Source organism: Pelobates fuscus, chromosome 8 (genome assembly GCF_036172605.1).
Source record: "Pelobates fuscus isolate aPelFus1 chromosome 8, aPelFus1.pri, whole genome shotgun sequence".
Taxonomy (NCBI): domain Eukaryota; kingdom Metazoa; phylum Chordata; class Amphibia; order Anura; family Pelobatidae; genus Pelobates; species Pelobates fuscus.
Window position 1 is genome coordinate 90,055,742 of NC_086324.1, and position 15,560 is coordinate 90,071,301.

The window sequence follows — 15,560 nt, forward strand, 5'->3', positions numbered from 1 at the left end:
TTTTGCCGCCCCCTCATGTCACTCACTCATTGACAGACACACACTGGCAGATACACACACACACTTACTGACAGACACACAGACGCACACTCACAGACATACACTCACTCACTGACACACACGCAGAAACTCACTGACAGACATATACTCACTCACTGACACACACACACATACACATACACTCACTGGCAGACATACAGACTCACACTTACTGCCAGAAATACACTTACTTACAGACATACACTCACACAGACACTCACAGACAGATATACACTCAGTCACTGATAGACATACACTCACTCACTGATAGACATACACTCACTCACTGACAGACACACAGACACGCACTGACAGACACACACTCACTAACAGACATACACTCACTCACTGACACACAACAGACACTCACTGACAGACATACACTCACTCACTGACTGATACACATACATACACTCATTCACTGATAGATACACACACAGGCAGACCTTCACTGACAGACACACACACACTGAAAGTCAAACACTCACACAGTCACTGACAGACACACACACAGACAGACACTCACTGACATACATACACTCACTCACTGACAGACACAAACACACTCACTGACAGTCAAACACTCACACACTCACTGACAGACAGACTCAGACATCCAGCCTCCCTACCTCCCTCGGGTCCAGTGTTGTGCAGCTCCCCACTCCTCCAGCACGCTGTTAAAAATGCCGGGGCCTGAATTACGTCATATTCCGGCTCCCGGCATCAAAGAGGTCGCGCAAAGGAGGAGTGGGGAGCTGCAAGAAGAGCCTCCCACAGTGCCATCTCCTGCCTCCTCTCCTCTGGCATTCATTGCTAGAGCAGGCACCTGCCATCAGGGTAAGCAGGTGCCTGCTCTACCACACTAAAGGACAGCTTCGGGGGCACCCTGAGGTGGCCAAGTGGCCATCTCTTGGGCCCCCTGTGACAGGACTCCTCAAGGCGCCCTCATTTTCTGGCGCCTGGAGGATCGGCCCGGCGAGGGGACTCTAGAGCTGCTTGCCCAGCGCTGTGGCCCAGGACAGGGGGAGTCCACCAGGAAATATCTTGGTGGGTGCCCCCAGGAGGCCTGCACCGTAGGCGAATGCCTAGTTCGCCTAATGGTTCTGATCTCACCTTCATGGAGAGTCCTCCCTGTCACAGTGTTGGTGTCCATGGTTATCACTATCACTGTGACATAGTGCAGCGAGGTGTTACTTTAAAGTATATATTCAGTTTGTTTCATTTATAAAACATATGTTAATCTTGTAGATAAAAAAAATTCAATTAATGAAAACATTGTTGGGGGCACACTCTAATGAAATGTACTGTGTGCAAGCTTATGAAGACTGTTGCAGTGTGTCAATTACGTACAGTGGTCATACACTGATCATATTAATGCTGGCCATGATAGAAAGGTTTTAGAACACCCAGTGCACCCAGTTTGCTGCATATGGGGCTATGTAGCTGCAGACAGATCATGATAATAACAAAGTATTAAACCAGGAAAGGTACATTCAGATTACTCTGGTTTTCAAGTACGTCATGGGGATGTTACCTTAGCCCATTTACTATTACCCAATTTAATGGTACTCATTTTATCTTCCTCGGAAGGATGAAGGGCTAAATCAACATGCTGGGATTTGAAAAGATTCTACCGATTATGCATTAGCCTACTGAGCCATCTCAGTAGCCTAATGAGCTACCCCAGCCTAATGATAAGCCCTGTCCACCGCCGAAGGCACTTTTTATGGAGATGTGAGCATCAGAACTGTACCATGGAGCAATGGAAGAAGATTGCCTTGTCTGATGAATCATGATTTCTATTAGATTAGGTTGCTGACCGGGTGAATGTGTGTCATTAACCTGGGGAAGAGTTGGCAGCAGGATGCACTATGGGAAGAAGGCAACCCAGTAGAGGCAGTGTTATGCTCTGGGAAAACCTTGGGTCCTGGTATTCATGTGGATGTTGCTTTGACACATACTAGCTACCTAGAGATTGTTGCAGACCAAATACACCCCTTCATTGCATTGGTGTTCCCTCATGACAGTGTCCTCTCTTTGAGTTGGATAACACACCCTGTCACACTGCAAAACGTGTTCAGAAACATTTAGAAAAACATGGCAAAGAGTTTAAGGTGTTGCCTTGGTCTCCAAACTTTATGGAGGCCCCACCTTACATTTTGCAGATCTTAAAGGATCTGTTGCTAATGTTGGTGCCAGATACCACAGGGCGCATTCAGAGGTCTTGTGGAGTCCATGTCGTGATGCTTCAGAGCTGTATTGGCAGCACGAGGGGAACCTGCATGATATTTTTCAGGTGTTTTAATATTGTGGCTGATTAGTATATGTCATATAGAATATTTCTGTTCTCCATCATATATATGCATTATTTTAATTTACATAAATTCTCCTTAAATGCTTTGCTTATCACTTTACTCACTTATAAACTGCCGATATGTCTCATGAGTAAATTTCAATTATTTTGTCACTGCTAGTCTCTACTTGTGGCAATATTGTGATACATCACTTTTATAGTGACTGAGCTTTTAGAGCTTTACATTTGAGAAATTCTCTTTGGAATTCATTCAAGGCCAATATGCCGGGATCTATTCGTCATGTTTATTCACACATGATGTGTTCAGATTGGTACAATGAATCAGCATTTTAAAAAAAAGTACATGCACCATAACCACAACACCCTCCTATGGTTATGGTGCCAGAAATGCCATGGTGCCCCCTTTTGTAAGTTGTCAAACCATTTTTAAACACTTTGACTTCTTACCTGTGGTGTGCTGAGCGCCGCTCCCCTCCTCCTCTACTAACACCAGTAAACCGGGAGCAGGAGTTCAATTAGCTCTCCATTGAGCTAAGCCTTAGGATTGCGGACTTAGCTCAAGAGAGCTCTCTGAAGTTTCAGTTTAGAAGCTTCCATCTCTCTGGCATTAGTAACAGAGGGCTGGATGTATGCACATACACTACCACATACATACATACTTACACAGATATTCATGTACATTAACACACAGATGCATTCAAATACACCGACACATACACACAAATTCATAAAGACACCGACACATACACATATATAGATACACACCGACATATACACACATGCACCCTGACATACACAAACATTGATGCCCACACCATGGCACAGATACACACACTGACAAAAAAAAACACACACCCTGACACACATATGCACATACACAGATGTGTGCGCTGACACAGAAGCACACTGACATATATATATATATATATATATATATATACACACAGATGCACACCCTGACACACACATACACACACTCATACTCACACTCATATATACAAACACTTATAGTCACACACACACTCCAACTCATACACACACTCATGCACATACACACACTCACACACATACAAACACTTATACACACATTCAAACTCATACACATACCCACACTCAAACTCATACACGCACTCACACACATACACACATACACACATACAATTGATAATTTTTTTATTTTTTATATCTCCTGCCACCGTTCCCTTCAACTTACCTTATGTGCCAGGAGGGTGGCTTGGAGTCCTGCTGCTATGGGAGTGAGGGATCTGGAGCTATTCGTGCTCCTCTCCCCTCATGCTGTGACTGCCTCCTCCTGCGCTGTCTCCATGCAGGGGCCCGGTCGCAGTCTTAAAGCACAGCGGCACCCAACCGGACCCTTGTTCAGCATTAATGTTTTCCCGGTGCTATAATCATAGCACTGGGGAAACATTCCGCGGCACCCTTGTGTGCACGTTGTGGCGCCCCAGGACGCTGCAGCACACATTTGTGAAACCGCTATAAAAATAATATTAAAATAAAGTAAAATAAATTAATTAATACATCTAAAAGAGAACTGTCACTTCTATAAATTGTGTTAACATTTTTCATGTGATTTTGTGTGATCCTCCACTTTGTGTAAAACGAATAGTAAAGATTTAGCCATTGACATCACAATACAGTTCAGCCTGCATCCCTATGTTCTTCCCTGCTGATTGATAGCTGTAAAGGTTAGAGTGTATAACAAAGATGAACATGGCTGAGATGGAAACATTTCCAAGATACAGTAAATCTATTAGTGTGACTTTATGCATTTAATTACATGATTTTGCTATTTCATGACGAAAAGTCATGATTTTATAAAAGACACGGAGGCGAGTATTGCTTAACCCTTTCTTTACTGTCCACCAATAGCAGCAAAGTATATTAACAGTAAGAAAAAACAGTAACCATAGAGATAGGACACTCCCATATCCAGTCCCAGTATAATAGGCAGCATCTCCTCCTCCAATTCCTCTTTCTTTGGAGATGCTACCCGCCAACAGTAACCGGAAGTCAGGAAACAGTCCAGCACTAGAAGGGCCACGGCCCAGAGTCCTTGTTGATACAGGAACAGCGGATGCCCTCAAACATAGGCAAAACCGGGAACGAATGGTGAAACTTTAACCATAGGGAGTCCATCTCTTTGTCAACTCTTGTGCTAACTTGTGGAAGTCCTGAGCATAGAGACGTCCTTCATGCGATGCGCTTAGAAGTGGATCAGAAGTGGATCAACATAATGACAGGAGCCCAAAGGTTAAATCGGTACTAACACTATTTGCCCATGTCAAGGTACGATACATTGGAAACCAAGCCACCCGTTAGTGTACCCCCATTCGTACCTGAGTCAAGAGTCCCCATGTATGTGAAGTGTCATGAGTCAGATGTACATATAAGTCATACATTCATGGAAGGCAATGTTATACTTACCGCCCGAAGTGAGAAATGACAGGGGGGGGGAATTATATAAATAAGTAATAGGGAGGGGCAATACTCGCCTCCGTGTCTTTTATAAAATCATGACTTTTCGTCATGAAATAGCAAATCATGAAATTTTATGTCAAGACACGGAGGCTCATATTGCTAGTTTAAAGCTGAGCAATGACAGACGAGAAAACGTGTGGCTGAGGTCGGAAGTAGAATTCCCTGAAGGTGGATTTTCTGGACCAGTCCTCCATCCTCATAAGGTCTTCCAGGCGTGCCCCCGAAGACGCCATGGACGTGGCTGACGCCCCACGTGTGGAGTGGGCGCTAAAGATGGATGTATCCGCCCCCGCTTGCGACATAATCCACTTCACCCGACGAGCCAGAGTCGTGCTGGATACAGGGGTGAATGGTCGACGGGTCGCGAGGAAAAGTTGAGGCGTTGGGTCCGACCTATGGGCCTTCGTTCGAAGTTCGTATTCCTTCAAACAGGTCACTGTTAGACGGAAAACTCGGGTACGAGACTGAGCGTATGGCCGTCTTCGTCCTTCTGGAGATATTGAATGTCACCCCATCCGGGGTGAAGGATCTCGCATCATGGTCCAGGGCACGTACCTCCGAGACTCGTTTACATGAAATGAGGCAGAACAGGCATACCAATTTGGCAGAGAGTTGTTGCAAGGTGAGGACCGAGTAATATCGCCGTCACAGGAGCCGCCACGGGATCCAGGTCCCTAGCCAGGCACCAACCAGCCCAAGCTCTCCAAGTGGTCCCATATGAGCGTCTAGTGCCGGGAGCCCATGCATCAGCCAAGAGGCGTCGAGTTGTGTCCGAAACTCCTGGGACTTCCCAGGGTCCCCCGAAATTCTCCATGCCAGTAACCATAATGATCCGTCCAGTAGGAGGGGGTGTTGTTGGCCCATCGGGTTCAGCAGAAGGTCCCGGTTGGGCGGCAGAAGAGCAGGAACGTCTATTGCCAGTTCCAGGAGTTGAGGGAAACACGACTGGGTACCCCAGAATGGGGTTAGCAGGACCATATCCGCCATCTGGTGCCGTACCTGGAGTAGCACTCGGGGGAGCATGGCAAATGGCGGGAAAGCGTAAAGGCGTGAGTCGGGCCATTCCTGTAGGAACGCGTCCACTGCCTCCGCGGGCGGGTCCGGGCGCCAGCTGTAGAACCTGGGTAGTTGGGCGTTGAGTCTGGAAGCGAAGAGGTCTATAGAGAAAGGCCCCCAAAGGGACGAGATAGTGGAGAACACCTCTGTATCCAATTTCCAATCGCTGGTGTCTGCGAGATAGCGTGAGCTCCAATCCACATGGGTATTGTGAAGGCCAGGAAAGTATTCCGCCTGGACCGTCAGGTTCCTGGCTAGACAATAGGTCCAGAAATATTTCGCTAAGCGGGCCAACATCGCTGAGCATGTGCCGCCCAGGTGGTTGACATACCGGATCGCTGAGATGATGTCCATACGCAGTATGATGCATGCACTGGCCGTGCCGTTCGCAAAGCTCTTGATCGCGAAGGAACCAGCCAATAGTTCTAGGGCATTGATGTGGAGTCGGGACTCTGCGTCTGTCCCTCGACCCCCAGTGGTCACCCCGTTGCAGTGTGTGCCCCAGCCGTGGAGACTCGCATCTGAGTCCACCGTGAACTCTGGCTGAAAGCCGAAGATGGCCTTGCCATTGCAGGCGGATAGGTTGTGGATCCACCAGGTCATCTCGTCTCGGGATTCCGAGTCCAGGGGGACCAAATCTGCATACGAGGCCCCATTGCGAAGGTGTGCTATCTTCAGGCGTTGAAGAGCTCGGTAGTGGAGCGGAGCCGGGAACACCGCCTGGATGGACGAGGTCAGTAGTCCAATGAGTCGTGCCAGGTGTCGCAACGACAGCTGGTGTCTCGTGAGGGCACGTCGTAGTTCCTTGCGGATTAAGCGTATTTTGGTTGGAGGGAGACTGAGAGACTCCGCTTCCGAGTCGACCGTGAACCCCAGGAACTCCATGTGTCGGGTCGGGAATAGGCAGGACTTCTCCCCGTTGAGCAAGAAACCCAGGCGACGTAGGAGATCCATTGTCCATTGAAGGTGTTCTAAGAGGACTCCCCGATCTTGTGCCATGAGGAGGATATCGTCCAGATAGACTATTGGCCTTACCCCGCGACTGCGCAGCCAAGCCATGGCCGGTCGCATCAATTTGGTGAAGCACCACAGAGCAGACGAGAGTCCGAACGGGAGGCATGTGAATCGCCATGTTCCGCCTTTCCAGAGGAACCTCAGTAGGTCCCTGGATAACTCGGTCACCGGGACCGTTAGGTAGGCACATTTGAGGTCTAACTTTGCTATCCAGTCTCCACGTAGGAGTAAGTCCCGAAGGAGGTGGATTCCCTCTATTTTGAAGTGTCGGTAGCGCTCTATGGAGTTTAGGGCCTGAAGGTTTATAACTGGGCGCATCTGGCCGCCTTTCTTTTCCACCAGGAAAATGTTGCTGATAACCCCAGCATGGTTCAGTGGTGCCCATTCTATCGCTCCTTTTATGTGGAGTGACAATAGTTCCTTGTCTATTAAGGCGCGGTTTGCCTTTGACATTACCATAGGGTGAGGGGGAGGAATGCGACCCGGGTAGTCTACCACTTCTATGTGGAACCCCTTTACCGTGTTCACAACCCAGGCATCTGAGGTGATCTCTAACCAGGCATGTAAAAAATGACGGAGTCTGCCCCCTACACAGATATTGGAAAAAGCATGAATTAGGTGTGGTCTTACCGTAAGGGCGCCTGGAACCGGGGTTCCCTCTAAAGCTTCTGGAGCGCCATGGTCTTCCACGAGATGGGAAGAAGGGAGACTGGTGTCTAGTGTCCTGATAAGGTGGCCTCTGGTTATAAGAGCCTCGTCCCGATCCTCGGGAGTTAAAATTAGATCGGCCGGACAGACGGCTCCTGAATCTGCCGGCCCTGGAAGAGACCCGTCCCTGAAACACTCTCCTCATGGAGGACTGGGCCTTGTCTAAGGCTGTGAAAGCACCTACAAAGCGCCCCAGATCCTTGATAAAGGAGTCTCCGAACAGCTGGCCCTGAGCGTCTTTGCCCGCCTCAGTGAGGGCGAGGTTGGCCAGTTTGGGCTCGATTTTAAAGAGGATGGCTTTACGCCGTTCTATAGACAGGGAAGTGTTCACACTACCGGCTATGCAGATTGCCCTCTGCACCCAACCACGGAGTTCTTCCGGGTCAACCTGTCTATTCTCAGTTCTGGCCATCTCGGCCAGGTCAAATAATTTTGCTAAGGGACCAAAAATGTCCAGGTGTTTGTCCTGGCATGACTTTAATGTAGATTCCAGACCCTTACGGGGATTCCAACCCATCTTTGCAAGAAACTGCGTCTTTTTAGGGTCTACAATAGGTGTCTCACAGACTTTATTAGGGATAAGGGGTCTAGGGCATTCTGCCCTGAGCTTGTTGCGCGCCGTCTTGCTAAGAGGGCGCCTAACCCAGTTCTCAAGATATTTTGCTACATGGTCGGCTGGGAGCCATTCTGCCGACCTCGGGTGATGGAGAGCATCCGGGTCAAACATAGGTTCTCCAGCCGGGTCCATGAGAGTCGAACCCGCGGTAGCGGGAGAGTCACTGCGAGAGTCACTAATTACCAATCCTGGTAGGGTAGGGGCAAATGGGTCAGTGTCCTGCCCGTCCGACTCGTTCTTAGAGTCATCCCCGGACTCATCAATAGCCTCCTCACAAGACCCGATTTCTGAGTCGGAGTCGCTCTCTGTAAGTGCTCTGGCACATTTCCAGTGCCGCGCCCGTTCTGCCTGGCACGGAAAGGCCCTTTTGCGTGACACAGGCACGCTATCTTGGGTGGCTATTTTCACACCAGTCTTGGTGGTTCTGGAGGCGGGAGGGATCAGGTGTTTAGATTTGGCCTTAGCCTTTCTAGAGTCGCCCCCTGGGAGGTTTACAGATGGATGCGCTAAGCGTGTAGGTATGGCAGACGCTTCTGCGGGTACAGGTTGTGCCAATAAAGCCTGAGAAATAGTCTGAGACAGGGGTGCGGACATTGAGCCCATGGCGGCCATAATGGCGTCTGTGACTGAACGTTGCAGTGCTAAGGCCTGGGCATCATCCGGCACCGACATAGGGTCGCCCGCAGAAGAAAGGGGGCCAGAGCTGGATGAGATAGGGTCAGCCAGCGCTTGGGGTATATCCCTATCCTCAGGGGAAAGAGGGGAGACAGGCCCTTTAGGTTTAGGCATAATAATATTAACTGAGGCTAAGGTCAGGTCCAAATAAAATATATATATATCTATATGCAGGGAATATGCAGTATAATATGCAGTATAATATATAGGGAGACAACCAAAATATATACTGAGTAGTGAATAGAAAATAGAGCTGCTAAACATGTGGAGGATGCAACTAGCAGGAGTTAATCACCCCAGGCTAGGCAGTGTAAACAGAGGAAGAAGGAGGGAGCTCACCAGGGTCCAGACCGGCAGATAAGGAGAACAGAGGGAAAAAGAGCGCCAAAGTGACTGATAGAAAATGGCCGCCGGGGGGAACACATAAAACAGGTGAATCCAGCATTCGAATGAAAAATTCGAATGCAGCAATAGGAGAATAGGCAGGCAGACCGGATCACATCAAACAGGTGAATGCAGTCAGGCGTTCGCATAGAAAATTCGAACGCAGTAATAGGAGAGAAGACAGGCAGATCAGCAGAGTAATGGAGGGAAAGTTTAGAGCGATACCAAGGGAATCAGAGAAGGTAGAGCAGGATAAAGCCGGACAGGGAAGGTCTGGGACCCTGGGCTCAACAAGGTATACAACACAAGGTCAAATAAATACCATATACCATCATACATTAACCAGTGAATGGTACAAAATGTCAGCAGAGAAAAGTAATTAGTGAGGTACTTATCTGTCTGGTAGCAGCAAAGAAAGAGGAATTGGAGGAGGAGGTGCTGCCTTTTATACTGGGACTGGATATGGGAGTGTCCTATCTCTATGGTTACTGTTTTTTTCTTACTGTTAATATACTTTGCTGCTATTGGTGGACAGTAAAGAAAGGGTTAAGCAATATGAGCCTCCGTGTCTTGACATAAAATCATATTTTTCAAGCCGCACAAACACATATTTTTTAATATTGGAGAAGATAAAGCATAGTAAAAGTTCAGGAACATGGCAGTTCACTTTTAAAGTTCTTTTAAAGCAAGTTAATTTGCTGGAAATCCCCAGGCGTTGCATAATCTGTCGTGAACTCTCTCTTAAAATGACAAAGTAACTCATGCTCACATTCCACAAAATTGCAGAGCTTATCTCATAAGTAAAAGAGACTCAACATCCAGCGAAAGACCAAAAGATCTTGCACTAGAGTTGGTTAGGTTGCAGGGTATAAGGGCATAACCCTGAAGATATAGTATGAAAAGAGAAAGAGACTGAACAGGGATTAGAATGGAATCCTCCCAATTCACAGTCCCTATACCCCAAAGAGACACTTGTTCATAATAAGAATGGCAAAAAAATGCCCGTATAGAACTTGAATGAAATATAAAGAAAAACATTTTTTTTTATTAATCCCTCTTAGGGAGAAAATAAATAATAATGGGTGAAAAAATCAGTGAAAAATGTGTATAAACAGTTAAAAGATAAAACATATATATACAGGAATCGTCTATTGTTTGCTATATGTTCCGTGCACCTTTTTTAATACAAAGCTACTGAAGTAGGTTTCTGGGGCAGACAGTCCCTATACCCCAAAGAGACACTTGTTCATAATAAGAATGGCAAAAAAATGCCCGTATAGAACTTGAATGAAATATAAAGAAAACATTTTTTTTTTTATTAATCCCTCTTAGGGAGAAAATAAATAATAATGGGTGAAAAAAATCAGTGAAAAATGTGTATAAACAGTGATAAGATAAAACATATATATACAGGAATCGTCTATTGTTTGCTATATGTTCCGTGCACCTTTTTTAATACAAAGCTACTTGTAACGGAGCTCCGAGTACCCCGACCGAGTACCCTCCGTTGATGGATGCTCCTAGCGCTCTCAGAGGACTCCAAACACTGCAGACGACACCACAACCACCGCAGGCTCCACAACCGCCGTAGCTTAACTGGAGTCGCGCCGTCTTCCTTCCACCCTGGAATGAACCTTCAGCATTCAGGACCGTGTGGGGAAGATCTCTCCTCCTGGAGAGCGTATCCGGAACAAGCTCTTAAAAGAGCTAAGTGATTAAGAGCTCAGGGGAATATGCAGAGCATAGCAATCCCCAGTGTGATATAGCAGTTCCCTCCAATAACGAGACAAGGCTACGTATTGAGGGTCAGAAGAGGTCTGAGGACTGGAGCACCCAGCCTGCTTTTTATTAGGATAAGGTACACACAGGACACTCCCAGGGGGAGGATGAAATTAACCAATAACAGCATAGTACAGCCCACAGGTTCCCTCCCCTCAGATAAACAGTTAAACCAATTATTACATACAATAAAAATACAGTTTTTACACACACACTGTAACTTTAAAACCATACATTCAATTTCAATAAAAGTGCATATTCAGACTCAGCATACATCAAACATGAACACTTCCAAAAATCAGCCAAATCCCTCCAGTGGATCAAAAGTTAGCTGGAAGTCCCTTTATGACCGACCGCAAGCACAATTTCCTGCCCAAAACAGTTCCATAGATTTGGGCTGTGCGGACGGTCAATTTCATGCGGAAAAACGACTAAGTCCCATTTCGAACGGGACTTAGTCTCTGGAGCTGCAAGTTCAGTATGGGAGAAGGGAAGGGTCAGCGGTGTTCGGCAAAATGTGTAGCCGATTTTAGTTCCACAGAATCTTTAGCATACACCGCTGACCGCATTCGAATGACTAAAATGGCCGCCGCCACGTGTTCGGCTGCCGAATGGCGGCCACCCAGCGCTCGGCAATTAACCTGCAGTAACCTCACAGCCTGGGAGGTAAATTGCCTGCACACTTTAACTTCTGGGTGGTCCGCCTGTGTGGTACTTGGTTCAGTAAGCCCTATTTACTGAACCAAGTGGGAGAGAGCCAGGGGCAAGTTATTTTACAGGTCTGGGGACACAGTCTTAAAGGGGTATTGTTCAGCAAAGTCACAATATGTCCCCAGACGGTTCTTAAAGGGCCATACACACCCAATAAAAGTTAATACATTATCAGGGGCACAATCTTCCAGGGGCCATAGTCATGAGGAAGGAGGCTGGCAAATAGGCTTCTCCACAATCCAAGGAAGCAGGGCAATTTTCCATTTAAAGGGCCAGTTACAAATAGCGATTTGTAACACTACTGAAGTAGGTTTCTGGGGCAGACAGTGTAGAAATATAATCATATGGTTTGTAACAATGTCTCAGTAACCACAGTAGCTATTTGGTGTGCAGCGGAGAGAAGCTAAATCACTGTACTAACAAACCCCTCAAGGGTTAATGCTGAATATAGATAGATATCGCCCATAGAGGAAGGTAATTGAATTAGTAGATATCTATCATACATTGAGGGTACAACCTGAGAACAAAGAACTACTAATATGCCTTAATCTGTGGCCAAAATTCGTAGGGAGAATAAGTCCGTAGTCTAATGATCTCGGGTCCCCTCAGGGAATAGATATAACAGAAAATCAATTAAGAGTAATCTATATATCACCCTAACTGAGAAAAAGTGGGGTATAAGTACAGGATACTAAAGCTATATACTATACCTCTATACACACTTTACAACCCCTAGCCACACATAACCCCCCAAACACAACACAACTGACACCAACCTATTTACACAACATCACACCACAATCAGCTCACTCTACACACATGCAATCCCACAAGCAGGCTCCAAACACATGCACAATACTCTTTCCTGACCCTTTTGTCTCCTGGTATCCCACTTATGGAGACACCAAAGACAAGTTACAAGCAAACACAGCGCAAGCATGTTAATAAAAATGCTTGCGCTGCACAGAACAAATAAAGGGCCTTTTTCTAATGCTAGAGCTCTTCAGCAGAGCTCTGCGCATGGTCTGCACTGGAAGAGCATTGAACCAACATGCTTCCTTTGAGAGTGGGCATGCTTGCCATTGGTGATGACAATACACCCACCTTCTGTACCTTCAAAGATATTTGTAAATATTACTACATTGGGGCAGAAACACATTTTAACTGTTGCTGCTTTTAAAGGGTTATTCCAAGCACCCTGACCACATCAGTGATTTAAAGTGGTGATGGTGCCTGTTGACTGTATCTTGAAACACTGCAAATACAGATATATCAGCCCTTAGCTTCCAGGGGTGTAACTGGAGTCTGACGTCAGCACGCAAAGAATGGAGACAGAGAATGGCAGCAAGCCCCCCTCTCTCCTGCGCGCCCCTAAGTCTGTACTCCATGTAGGGAGCAATTTGGAATCAGTGATTTTTTTGATTTTTTTTTAAAGATGGGGGGGTGGATCACAGTCCCCCTCAGAAAGGGTTTTATTAAAACTGTGGTTTTTGATTGAAGCGATCCTTTTTTATTATTATTATTATTATTATTATTATTATTATGTTATTATTTATATAGCGCCAACAAATTCCGCAGTGCTTTACAGTGGGTGGACGAACAAACATGTAGTTGTAACCAGACAAGTTGGACACACAGGAACAGAGGGGTTGAGGGCCCTGCTCAATGAGCTTACATGCTAGAGGGAGTGGGGTAAAGTTACACAAAAGGTAGGGATAGTATTAGACCAGTGATGGCGAACCTATGGCACGCGTGCCACAGGTGGCACGCCGTGCTCTCTCTGTGGGCACGCGGCCACAGGTCCGCCATCACTGCAGAGTAGGCACCTGCCTGCCCGAAACGGCAGGCGCCTACTCTGCTTCCGTGTCGGGAGGCAGGGGAGGGTTCTGTGATGCTGATCCCCTGTCCTCCCGCGCGATGCTGTGTGGAGCGTTGCCGAGCGTTACCATGGCAACGCTCCACACAGCATCGCGCGGGAGGACAGGGGATCAGCATCACAGATCCCTCCCCCTGCCTCCCGACACGGAAGCACTGCCTGCCACCACCGGACCACCAGGGATGACGGTACCACCACCGGACCACCAGGGATGACGGTACCACCACCGGACCACCAGGGATGGCTGTGTCCCCCCCCACACACACTTCATTAAAGGTAAGAAGGAGGGAGGGGGGGGATACTGACACACAGCACCCCTACCCCCCACAGAAGTACCCTTACCCCCCAGCACCACCCCTATCTCCCCAGCACCACCCCTACCCCCCCAGCACCACCCCTACCCCCACAGCACCACCCCACCCCCCCAGCAGCACCCTACCCCCCCCAGAAGTACCCTTACCCCCCCAGCACCACCCCTATCTATCTCCCCAGCACCACCCCTACCCCCCCAGCACCACCCCACCCCCCCAGCAGCACCCTACCCCCCCAGCACCACCCTACCCCCCACAGCACCACCCCACCCCCCAGCAGCACCCTACCCCCCCAGCAGCACCCTACCCCCCACAGCACCACCCCACCCCCCCAGCAGCACCCTACCCCCCCAGCAGCACTCTACCCCCCCAGAAGTACCCCTACCACCCCAGCAGTACTCCTACTCCCCCACAACAGTACCCCTACCACCCCCAGCAGTACCCCTACCCCCCAGCAGTACCCCTACCACCCCAGCAGTACCCCTACCCCCGCAGTACCCCTACCACCCCCAGCAGTACCCCTACCACCCCAGCAGTACCCCTACCCCCAGCAGTACCCCTACCACCCCCAGCAGTACCCCTACCCCCAGCAGTACCCCTACCACCCCCAGCAGTACCCCTACCCCCCAGCAGTACCCCTACCACCCCCAGCAGTACCCCTACCCCCCCTCAGCAGTACCCCTACCACCCCCAGCAGTACCCCTACCCCCCAGCAGTACCCCTACCACACCCAGCAGTACCCCTACCCCCCCTCAGCAGTACCCCTACCACCCCCAGCAGTACCCCTACCACCATCAGCAGTACCCCTACCACCAGGGCTGGCCTTAGGCATTTGGGTGCCCTGTGCAAAAAATCTTCACAGCGCCCCCCCTTCCCGTCCCCCCCTCCCCCACTCCTTACCCCTTCCCACACACCCTGTCACACACACACACGCAGAGAGTCCCACACACACACGCGCAGACAGTCCCACACACACACGCGCAGACAGTCTCACACACGCGCAGACAGTCACACACACACAGGCAAACAGACACACACACAGGCAGACAGCCACACACACACACACACACTCACTAACAGACAAACACACTCACAGACACACACTAACAGACACAGACACACACTAACAGACAAACACACTCACAGACACACACTAACAGACACAGACACACACTAACAGACACAGACACACACTAACATACACAGACACACACTAGCAGACACACACTAACAGACACAGACACACACTAACATACACAGACACACACTAACATACACACACACACACACACACTAACAGACACACACACTCACCCACATTAACACATTTTTAAAAATTTATTTAGACACCCCCCCAGCCTCCTGACCTTTGGGAATGCTGGGGGGGGGTCTCTTCCTCCCTGGTGGTCCAGTGGCTGCTGGGCTGGGCGGGCGGCGCTGGCGGGCGGCTGGCGAGGGAGCACTTCCTCTGAGCTGTTTGCTCAGCTCCCTCGCGCGCCGCAGAGTGAGGCTGGGAGGCAGAGCCGGAATATGACGTCATATTCCGGCTCCCAGCCTCACTCTGCGGCGCGCGAGGGA

At 48.7% G+C, this 15,560-nt stretch overlaps 1 protein-coding gene across 1 annotated transcript in view; it reads left to right on the top strand.

Annotated features, from left to right (window-relative positions):
* The window catches only part of ANKAR (ankyrin and armadillo repeat containing), a 94,450-nt gene that overhangs the window by 284 nt on the left and 78,606 nt on the right, over window positions 1-15,560 (top strand). The gene's annotated exons all lie outside the window — the stretch shown is intronic.